We start from the raw sequence: 12,451 nt of genomic DNA on the forward strand, positions 1-12,451 counted from the left end.
TCTTCCTAAATGCAATCTGCCTACTTTAAAAGGAGGCTGTACTAAATAGTATCAGTGGAATTTAAACAATGGAACTTGAACACGAGGGCAAAGAAAGGGTCAGGTCAAGTGGTTGACTTATTAGGTAGCAACATTAAGCGATCAGTAATAACAGTATCATATGGTTTAGCAATGTTATGGAAAAAGACAATGAATAATGTAGAGTAAAACTGCTTAACTCAAGAAGGGTCAATTTTAATGAGAAATGACCTGTCATGGGTAAATTGGAACCAAAGTATAACAGGATGAAATGCACTAGTGTACAAGACTTCAATGTGGAGATGGTTCCAGTATAGTCAAGGTACATTCCCAAGAGGAATTTTCCAAATGACAAAATAAATAGAAAGGAAGATGAAGCAAAGAAGAAAGCAAAACAATTTAAATCGGACGAGAAAGCATTTTAAGGTCCATATGGTTATAATCTAAATTACAGTGGAATTACTGTGTTGCTTAAGCAAATTGGACAATTTGATAGATTTCCTGGACAAAGGAAAGGGGAATGGGAGTAGTAGAATGGTCTGCCTGCAATAGTATTAGACTCACCAACCTTAAGGGCATTTAAATGGTTATTGGATAGACATATGGGTGAAAATGGAATAGTGCATGTTAAATGGGCTTCAGATTGGTTTCACAGGTCGGCACAATATCGAAGGCCAAAAGGCCTGTACTACGCTGTAATGTTCTATGTTCTAATTAAGATATTGTTGCTAAGAGCTGGCCTCCATTCTATGATTTCATGATAACATTTGTTCAGTTTGTTATATTAAGTAATATTTAGATCTCCTGAAGATCCAGACCAAGGCAATACATTCATGCTATTAGTATTAAAATGGGCTTTACTTAATGGTACTGATGAAGGTCTTGGTAAGGACAAATTTCAGGATCAAGAGGAGAATGTAATTGAAAAGGGGACATTCAGTCTCCTGGTTGACAGAATTCACACATTGTAACTTAGCTCCAAATGAGTGAATGTAATATATTAGAACATGCACGATTAATCACATACTATAATGTACTTTACTTATTAACTAATTTCCTCTGATATTTCTGATAGTAAGTCAGATGTTGTGCTGTTTTATGAGCATATGTACAAGGTATTTTTCTTCTGTTAAATGGGGAATTATGGATAAAATATCTTTTTTGGCACAAGCTTCTGTAGATAAGTAGGCACAACTTGAGATCAGAAACAGCAAACAAATTGCTGGCGTAACTCAGCCGTTCTGGCAGCATCTGTGGGGACAAAGCAGAGACAATGTTTCTGGTTCAGTGACCCTTCTTTAGGAAGGTCCCTTCTTCACTAGACACGAACCACTGACTCCGCTTTCTCTCCACAGATGTTCCCATCCTTGTTCCGTTTCTTCATCAATATCTGTCTTTGTTTTAGATTTACAGCATCCCCAGTTCTTTGTTTGATTTTATTTCTTGAAATCAAAATGTGATTTATTGCCTTTGGTCACATTCTGTGCTCAATGTAGGAAGATTGCAAACTCCACTTGTTTTTGTCATCTAAATTCACAATCTTTTGTTCTCTCTGAGCTATTACCTCCTATGATATTACTCAATATTAATGCAGAGGAAGTGGGTGGAAATTAAAGCACTCAAGTCTCAGAGGAAGTAATCTCAGCAAAACCAAAATGTTGTGAAAGTGAGGACTGCAGACACTGAACTTAGAGTCGAGAATGCAGTGCTGGAAAAGCACAGCTGGTCGATAAAGAGCTTTTGCCCGAAACATTCACTTTCCTGCTCCTCGGATGCTACCTGACCTGCTGTGCTTTGCAGCACCACACACATAACCAAAACCTTGACTAAGTACGAAAACAACACATGAAATTTCACCAACTTCTAACATCAGTTGAAAATTCATTCAGCTGGAGCTTTAAGTTTGAAAGTGCCATCATTGGTCTCAAATCAGCATTATGCACTGAAAATGTCAAAATCTGTTCATTCTGATGCTGTTTCTGGTTCTCTATAAGTTAACATGGGTAATATGTACCTCAGAGAGTCAGTTCTTGTTGAGTTGGATACCTTGAAGATACTGCCACCAGGGTGCATTTTGTAATTGTCTATGTGTGGCTCATATAACATATACCATAGAGAGTCAGTTTGCTATTGAGTCAGATATCTTGAAGTTAATTTCCAAACGATTTGTACAGCTACAATATCATAGGCTCATAAACATCAGCTGAATTATTTGCTTATTAATGTTACTGTACATTATGTATGAATAATGGACTCACTGGATGCATTACACTGACATTATGACATAGGGAATGTGACTGCAGATGCAGTGGACACCTTTGATTCAGAATGCCATATGCCATGATATCATGTAACTACCTTAAAGGTATAGGCATGTCTGGTCTGGAATCTATGCCAAATTGCAAAATACACCCTTTCACAAAAAAGGTAACTTTCTTCTGATAAACATGCATAAGTTATATGCAGAAACTTTGTCTCTACAAATTCAGATAATGCTTTAGTGAACATAAATGTGGCTAGATCTGACTGGTAATAGACATTATTCTGACTTAGCAGGTGAAAAAAATGAAAAGAATTCATAAGCATAGAACATAGAACATAGAACAATGCAGCGCAGTACAGGCCCTTTGGCCCTTGATGTTGCGCCAATCCAAGCCCACCTAACCTACACTAGCCCACTATCCTCCATATGCCTATCCAATGCCCATAAAGAGGAAGAGTCCACCACTGCTACTGGCAGGGCATTCCGTGAACTCACGACTCACTGAGTAAAGAATCTACCCCTAACATCTGTCCTATACCTACCACCCCTTAATTGAAAGCTATGCCCCCTCGTAATAGCTGACTCCATACGTGGAAAAAGGTTCTCATGGTCAACCCTATCTAAACCCCTAATCATCTTGTACACCTCTATCAAGTCACCCCAAAACCTTCTTTTCTCCAATGAAAACAGCCCCTGGTGCCTCAGCCTTTCCTCATATGATCTTCCTACCATACCAGGCAACATCCTGGCAAACCTCCTCTGCACCCGTTCCAGCAGGTGCTAACGTAATGATTGAAAATGTGATTTCACCAAAACTAACTTCAAGGAAAGACAAATTGAACTGTTCATTACCTCTATATCCAGAAAAATCTATCAGCAAAAAGAACACTTCTAGATAAACCCAAAGAATATACCATTGATGCCCAACTAGAAGAGGAATGCAGCATCTAAGTTCTTAACTCTGAAGATATTATTGTAGCCATCATAATAATTGTTGAGAGTGTGTTGTGGGAAAGCACAGCAGGTCAGACAGCATCCAAGGAGCAGGAAAATTGATGTTTCGGGCTGGAGCCCTTCATCAGGAATGAGGCTTGGAGCCTCAGTGGTGGAGAGATAAATGGGAAGGGGGTGGGGCTGGGGAGAATGTAGCTGAGAGTGCAATAGGTGGATGGAGGTGGGGATAAAGGTGGTAAGTAGGAGAGGAGGGTGGAGCGGATGTGGGAAAGAGAATTGACAGGTGGGACAGGTCATGAGGGCAGTGCTGAGCTGGAAGGTTGGAACTGGGGTAAAAGTGGGGGAGGGGAAATGAGGACACTGGTGAAGTCCACATTGATGCTCTGGGGTTGAAGGTTCTTGAGGCGGAAGATAAGGTATTCTTCCTCCAGGCGTCAAGTGGCAATGGAGGAGGCCCAGGACCTGCATGTCCTCGGCAAAGTGGGAGGGGGAGTTGAAATGTTCAGCCACGGGGCGGTGGGATTGGTTGGTATGGGTGTCCTGGAGACATTCTGTAAAGCGCTCTGCAAGAAGATGTCCAGTCTCTCCAATGCATCGGGAGCAACAGATACAATAAATGACATGTGTGGAAGTGCAGGTGAAAATTTGATAGATGTGGAAGGCTCCTTTGAGGTCTTGGATGGAGGTAAGGGGGGAGGTGTGAGCACAGGTTTTGCAATTCCTGCAGTGGCAGGGGACGGTGCCATGAGGGGAGGGTGGCTTGTTTGGGGGTGTGGACCTGACCAGGTCTGAATGGTAATAGACATTATTCTGAATTAGCAGGGGAAAAAAAATGAATAAATTCATAAGCAGGTGCTAACTTAAAGATTGAAAATCTGATTTCACCAAAACTAACTTCAAGGAAAGACAAATGGAAGTGCTCATTACCTCTATATCCAGAAAAATCTATCAGTAAAAAGAATACTTCTAGAAAAACCCAAAGAATATACCATTATGCGGAGGGAACAGTCTTTGTGGAAAGCAGATAGGGTGGGGAGGGAAATATATCCCTGGTGGTGGAGTCCATTTGTAGGTGGCTGAAATGTCGGTGGATGATGCGATTTATGCGGGGTTTGGTGGGGTGGAAGGTGAGGACCAGAGGGGTTCTGTCCTTGTCACGGTTGGAAGGATGGGTTCAAGGGCGAAGGTGCGGGATGTGGATGAGATGCTTTGGAGGGCATCTTCAACCATGTGGGAGGGGAAATTTCAGTCTTTAAAGAAGGAGACTATCTGGTGTGTTCTGTGGTGGAATTGGTCCTCCTGGGAGCCGACGCGGCAGAGGCAGAAGAATTTGGAATACAGGATGGCATTTTTGCAGGAGCTAGGATGGGAGGACGTGTAATCCAGGCAGCTGTGGGAGTCGGTGGGTTTGTAAAAAATGTCAGTGTTGAGTCAGTCCTCGTGGATGGAGAAGGAGAGGTCTAGGAAGGGGAGGGAGGTGCCAGAGATGGTCCAGGTGAATTTCAGGTCAGGGTGAAATGTGTTGGTGAAGTTGATGAAGTGCTCAGCATCCTCATGGCACCGATGCAGTCATCAATGTAGTGGAGGAAGAGATAGGGAATGGTACAGGTGTAATTCCAGAAGATGGACTGTTCTATGTGGCTGACAAAGAGACAGGCATAGCTGCGGCCCATGCGGGTGCCCATGGGTACCCCTTTCATCTGGAGGAAGTGGCAGGATTGGAAGGAAAAACTGTTGAGAATGGAGACCAGTTCAGCCAAACGAATGATTGCCAGTTGATGGGTACTTTTGGGGACATCAGGAGAGGAAGAAACAGAGGGCTTGGAGGCCCTGGTGACGGTGGATGGAGGTGTAGAGGAAGTAGATGTCCATGGTGAAGTTGAGGCATTGGGGGCCGGGGAAACTGAAGTCTTGGCGGAGTTGGAAAGCATGTGTGGTGTCCTGAACGTATGTTGGGAGTTTTTGGACCGGGGGGATAGAACAGTATCAAACTAGGTGGAGATGAATTCAGTGGGCAGAAGCAGGCTGAGACGATAGGTCGGCCAAGGTAGTCAGGCTTGTGGATCTTGGGAAGGAGGTAGAATAGGAGAGTGTGGGGTTCCCGAACTTTGAGGTTGGAAGCTGTGGGTGGGAGATCCCCTGAGGTGAGGGTACCACTGCACCCCCTTTGTCCACTGCTTTGTCCTTTGGAGTGGAGGGAGTGGAGTGCTGTGCATTATGAGGGTGAGAGGTTGGAGTGGGTGAGATGGTTGGACAAGTTGAGGCAATGTCACGGTGTCAGTTTGAAATGAAGCGGTCGAGGGCAGGGAGCAGGACAGCACGGGGTGTCCAGGTGGATGGGGTGTGTTGGAGATGAGGTAGCATGGCTACCCGCATGGGCCCCAGCTATGCCTGTCTCTTTGTCGGCTATGTAGAATAGTCCATCTTCCGACATTACACCGGCATCACTCTCCACCTCTTCTGCTGCTACATTGATGACTGCATCAGCGCCACCTCGTGCTCCCATGAGGAAACTGCACAGCTCATCAACTTCACCAACATATTCCACCCCAAACTTAAATTCACATGGACCATCTCTGACACTTCCCTCCCCTTCCTAGACTGCTCTATCTCCATCCACGAGGACCAACTTAACACTGAAATTTTTTACAAACCCATCGATTCCCACAGCTACCTGGACTACACCTTCTCCCACCCTACCTCCCGCCTTCCCAACTCCTCCGCCTCCAGAACAGGAGAACCAGTTCCACCACAGAACACACCAGATGGCCTCCTTCTTTAAAGACTGTAACTTCCCCTCCCACATGATTGAAGATGCCCTCCAATGCATCTCATCCACATTCCACACTTCCGCCCTCAAATCCCATCCCTCCAAAAGCAAAAAGAACAGAGCCCCTCTGATCCTTACTTTCCACACCACCAACCTCCACATATGTCGCATCATCCGCCAACATTTCTGCCACCTACAAATGGACCCTACCACCAGGGATAAATTTCCCCCCCACCCCTATCCGCTTTCCACAAAGACTGTTCCCTCCATGATTGCCTAGTCAGGACCACGCACTCTAACAAGCCACTTTCCTGGCACCTTCCTTGCCATCGCAGGGATTGCAAAACCTGCGCCCACACCTCCCCCCTCCTTACCTCCATCCAAGGTCCCAAATGAGCCTTCCACATCCATCAAAGTTTCACCTGCACATCCACCAATGTCATTTATTGTATCTGTTACTTCTGATGTGGTGTCCTCTACATTGGGGAGAATGGACATCTTCTCGCAGAGCGCTTTAGAGAATATCTGTGGGACATCCGCACCAGCCAACCCCACCATCCTGTGGCTGAACCTTTCAACACCCCCTCCCACTCTGCTGAGGGCATGCACATCCTAGGCCTCCTCCGTCGCAATTCCCTCACCACCTGGAAGAAGAATACCTTATCTTCTGCCTCGGGACCCTTCAATCCCAGAGCATCAATGTGGACTTCACCAGTTTCCTCATTTCCCCTCCCCTGAACCTTACCCCAGTTCCAACCTTCCAGCTCAGCACCACCCTCATGACCTGTCCCACCTGTCAATCCTCCTTCCCACGTATCCATTCCACCTTCCTCTCTGACCTATTACCTTTACCCCCACCTCCATCTACCCATTGCAATCTCAACTACCTTCTCCCCACCCCCACCAATTTATCTCTCCACCCCTGAGGTTCTAAGCCTCATTCCTGATGAAGGGCTCTGTCTCAAAACATTGATTTTTCTGGTCCTCGGATGCTGCCTGAACTGCTGTGCTTTTCCAGCAACACACTCTCAACTCTGATCTCCAGCAGCTTCAGACCCCACTATCTCCTAGCTGATTTCAGCCATAATAATAATAATATCTATTTTAGAGTTAGATCTGGCCATGTTGTATGCCCACTGAAGCATTATCTGAATCATAGAACATTATAATTATATGCATGCTTGGCACATATTTATTTGAAGAAAAGTTAAATTCAACATCTATGTTTTGTCTGAGACATGGCTTGTACCACTCACTAAGTCAGTGAAATGTGTTTTGGTGAAATCATATTCTCAGCCTTTAAATCAGTACCTGTCTATGAGTTGATTAATGATTTCACCTGACAAGTTGTAACAATATCTAACCTGGTTGCTGGCAGTATAGTATGTACTTAAGACTGTGCAAACTAAAACTGATTCAAACTTTAAGCTGATCTTCTAAAATCTGAACACCATTGCCCTGCTCTTTGCAATCCTTATCAGAAGTATTAGAATATAATATTCATCATGACCCTTCAGTGCCCAAAGCAAGATGTTTGACAGCTTGTTGTTTATTGATGAGCATTCAATGTTCCATGAGGTAAAAATTGATGTTATCTTTAAACAACTGAATTTCCGACAGAATATCAATGGTTGTACAATTGCTTTTTATCGTCTTGTACTTTAAAATCCTAGTGCCAAGAGTATACATTGCAGTTATTCTTTTCTGTATTTTTATTGGCTTGTCTGTCCTTTGTTGTTTTGATAACATTAAAACCTGCTGCTCTTTAAAAGCTTCAGGCCTTTACTTGTAGGGGGTATTCTCAGCAAGTAAGGAGCTGTGATGATATTGCATGTGCATTTTTTTAAAAAATTGTGTCCATTAAGAAAACTACAATTATGGAATTGACCAATATCTGGACACAGATAAAACCTCTTTAACATTTATGGTTTTTTGGGGGTTTCTTTTTCACAGTTTGTGCTAGGATCACTTTCCCAGATCAGAGCTTTTATCAAGAATTGTTTTGTAAATATTTCATTCTAGGCTAGGTGGATTAGCCCTGGTAAATGTAGGGATAGGGGATAGGGGAGAGGACTGGGTCTGGCTGGGATGCTCTTTGGAGGGTCGATGCAGACTCCATCTATCATGCATCTTTCTCTGATATCAATTTAAATTACAGATCTCTTCAGCCTCTCTTGTAAGCTGCCTTTATTTTAGGAGAGAGAGATCAACAAGTGAGAATAAGAGTATTACAGATCTAAACCTTTGTTTATTCACTCATGGGGCAAGGGTGTCATTGGCTGGACAGCATTTGTTGCCCATCCTTACTTTCCTTTGAGATGATAATGGTGAGTGGCCTTCTTGTAGCCAACCCACAATGCTGTCAGGAAGAGAATTCCAGGATTTTGACTTCACAACAGTGAAAGAATGGTGATATATTTTCAGTTCAGGTGGTGAGTGGCTTGGAGATGAACTTGTAGGTGATGATGTTCCCATGTATCTGTTGCCCTTATTCTTCTAGATGGAAATGTTCATGGGTTTGGAAGGTACCGCCGAAGGATGTTTGCTGAATTTCTGCAGCTCATCTTGTAGAAAGTAACACTGCTGCTATTGACAGTCACTGATGGAGGGAATGGATACTTGTGGTTGTGATGCCAATCAAGTGGGCTGCTTTGCCTTGAGTGGTGTTCAAGCTTCTTGAGTGTTGTTGGAGCTGTATTCATCCAGGCAATGGAGAGTATTCCATTACACTTCTGACTTTTACCTTCTAGATGACTGACAGGTATTCAGGAGTCAGGAGATGAGTTACTTGCTACAGTTTTCCTAGCTTCTGATGTGCTCTTGTAGCCACTATATTTATGAAGTGAGTTCAGTTGAGTTTCTAGTCATTGGTAACTCCCAACATGTTGATAGTGAAGGATTCAGTGAGAGCCACACTATTGAATGTCAAGAGGTAGTGGTTAGATTGTCTCTTATTGGAGATGGTGTGGCTTTTGTGTGGTGCAAATGTTACTTGCCACAGATCAGGTCAAGCCTTGATATTGTCCAGATCTTGTTGCATTTGAACAAGGACTACTTCAATATCTCAGAAATCATGAATGGTGTTGAACATTGTACAATTATCAGCAAACATCCCTACTTATGATGGAGGTAAGGCCATAGATGAAGTGGGGCCTTGGACAATACTCTAAGGAACTCTTGCAGCTATATCCTGGAGTTGAAAAGGTTGACCTCCAACAACCACAGCCATCTTCCTCCTTTCTAGGTATGATTCCAACCAACAGAGAATTTGCCCCCAATACCCATTGATTTAAGTTTTACTAAGGCTTCTTGGTGCCACATTTGGTTGAATGTGGCCTTAATATCAAGGGCTGTCACTCTCACCTCGACTCTTGAATTTAGCCCTTTTTAAATTTTTGAACCAAGGCTGTAGTGAAGTCAGGAGCTGAGTGGCCCTGGCAGAACCCAAACTGGGTGTCACTGAGCAGGTTATAGCTGAGTTCTTGCAGTGCTGTTTATTAGCACTGTTGATGATAACTTCTATCACTTTACTGATGATCAAGAGGAGACTGATGGAGCAATAATTGCCTTGGTTGGATTTGTCCTGCTTTTTGTGACCAGGACATACTGGGGCAATTTTCCACATTGTCCACTGTTGTAACTGCACTGGAAAAGCTCGGCTAGTGGAGTGGCATGTTCTGGAGCTCCAACCTTCATAACTATGTTGTCAGGGCTCACAGCCTTTGCAATATCCAGTGTCTCTAACTGTTTCTTGATATCACATGGCATGAATCGAATTGGCTGAAGATTGGTATCTGTAATGCTGGGGACCACTTGAGGAGGCTGAGATGAATCATCCACTCAGCACTTCTGCCTGAAGATTGTTGCAAATGCTCTAGTCTTATTCTTTTGCACTGATGTGTTACACTCTTCCATCATTGAGGATGGTGATAGTTGTAGAATTTCCTCTTCCAGTGTGTTGTTTAGTTGCCCATCACCATTCAAGAGTGGCAGAACTACAGAGCTTAGAATTGATGCATTGGTTCACTTAGCTCTATCAATTACGTACTATTTGGCCTGCAAGCAGACCTGTTCAGTAACCTCACCAGGTTGACACCTCATTTTTAGGTATGTCTGGAGCTCCACTGAACTGGGGTTGATTCCCTTGGTTGCAGTTGAGTGGAGAATATGCCAGGCCATGAGATTGCAGATTGTGCTGTTGATAGGTCACAGTACCTCATGGATGCTCAATGTTGAGTTGCCGGATCTGTTTGAAGTCTATCCCATTTAGCATGGTGATAAAGCCATACAACAAAATGGATGTTATTCTCAATGTGAAGGTGGGACTTCGTCTCTATAAGGACTGTGCGGAGGTCATTCTCACTAATACTGTCATGGATAGATGCATCTGCAGCCAGCAGATTGGTAAGGAAAAGGTCAAGTATATTTTCCCCTCTTGTTTCCCTCAACACCTGCCACAGATGCATTCCAGCAGCTACGTCCTTTAGGACTTGAGCAGCTCGATCAGTAGTACTACTGCTGAGCCACTCTAGAAAGTAAACTTTGAAATCCCCCAACCAGAGTACATTTGGCACTCTTGCCACCTTTAGTGCTTCCTCCAAGTATTGTTCAACATGAAGATACTTGATTCATCAGCCGAGGGAGATACATGGTAGTCGGCAGGCTTCCTTGCCCATGTTTAACTTGAAGCCATGAGATTTCATGGGCCCAGAGTCAATGTTGAGGACTCCCAGGGCAACTCCCTCCATCTTGACTGTTTATCACTGTGCTGCGACCTCTGCTGGGTCTGAAGGTGATGGTGATCGTGGTGTCTGGGACATTTTCTATAAGGTAAAGTTCCATTATACTGTCTGACTACGTCAGGCTGTTGCTTGACTGGTTTGTGAGAAAGCTTTCCTAATTTTGGTACAAGCTCCCAGCTGTTAGTGAGAAAGACTATGTTTGACAGGGCTGTTTTTGCTGTTGTCTTTTCTGGTACCTGGCTTAATGCCTGGTGCTCTGTCCAGTTTCATTTCTTTATTGCATTAATTATATTTATTTTCATTTGCAACAACATGCAATAGAAATGAGTTGATAGTCAGACAGTGTCATGCCTTGCTAACCATCCAGAATCATTATGCTTCTGTTTCAACTCATCCTTCTGCTAGAGTTCAATGATCTAAACATGTTTCTGTTGTATAACATCTAATCATACAGCTGGATGTTTCATGCATATTTCCAAACAAGCATTTAGCAAGTGAATATAGAGTTGCAATGTTTTGTGCACTATAAAATAACTTCTTTGTTTAAAATTTTCTGAGATGTCACCATGGTTTGTTCTTACACAGAGCTAGCTGGCTAATACTTAAGCTGAAAATTCCCGTCAATCTTATTTGCGTAAGCTAAAAACCATTGAAAAAGCCAGGAATAAGTTGCAGACCCAAACAAGAAAATGTCTAAGTCTGTATTTGGGAAAATTGAAGTTGGAGACCATCAAACCATCATTATGTATATTCAGCACAGCATGTAGAAGCTTTTCAGTTTTAGGATAACTTATATTTAAAGCTTTCAAAGATAATGAGAACGTAGTACAGTAATGAAAAGTAAACAAAAATTGCTTCAAAAAAATTACCACAGAACACTCGAAAGACATGATTTTGTTTCTTTGCCACAGCTCATGTTTTGACCATAACTTTTCAAAGCATCCAAAACGGGACAAAGTGCAAGCATTGGGGATCCCTTGTTCTTTTGCAGAGGAAGCAAAGATACGCTCATCAGACTTTTACAAAATCACACGAAATACTGGAATTTTACTGGGCGATTAAAAACCAGTTTGCAGGCAAAGTGGGGTCTCAAAATGGGAGTGATGTACTTTTGGCCAGAAGTCTAACTTCTTGATTGTGCTTCCACATTTAAGCAGCAACAGAACCATAGAGATCGCACCTCAGATATTGAATTGGTAAGACACCACTGTGTCTTTAAAGGGCAAAAGTGCCTCCAGTTCCAAAGCACATGCCTAATTTTAACAATGGCACATTGGGATCACAGAGCTTTGAAGCTCTACCCAATGAAAGATAAAGCAAGAAAGTGAGATGAGGTCAGATAAGGCATTGGCACTTGTCCAGTGGAGAGGAACGAGGAATTTTATTCTAGGGCAGGAAGCCATTCCTTGGAATTAGAGAAAGAATACTGGCAATTGACTTCATCCACTCAGACTCTGGGTTTCATGTCGGTCAGGTGGAGAAGTTATGGTCAAAACATGAGCTGTGGCAAAGAAACAGCAAAGGTGATTCAAGCACTCGCAAATGCTATGGCACATCAGCAAACTCAGGACCAGAAAGAGGGCCAGCTCAGGATCAGCATGGTGCAGGAAAGCATAGATGAAGGTGGGTTGGGAAGCACTGAGGTGTCAGTGCTGTCTGCATACAGTCACCCACATGAAGAAGAGGCTGTTCCCCAGGCGAAAG

The sequence above is a fragment of the Chiloscyllium punctatum genome, chromosome 20, assembly GCF_047496795.1.
Source record: "Chiloscyllium punctatum isolate Juve2018m chromosome 20, sChiPun1.3, whole genome shotgun sequence".
Taxonomy (NCBI): Eukaryota; Metazoa; Chordata; class Chondrichthyes; order Orectolobiformes; family Hemiscylliidae; genus Chiloscyllium; species Chiloscyllium punctatum.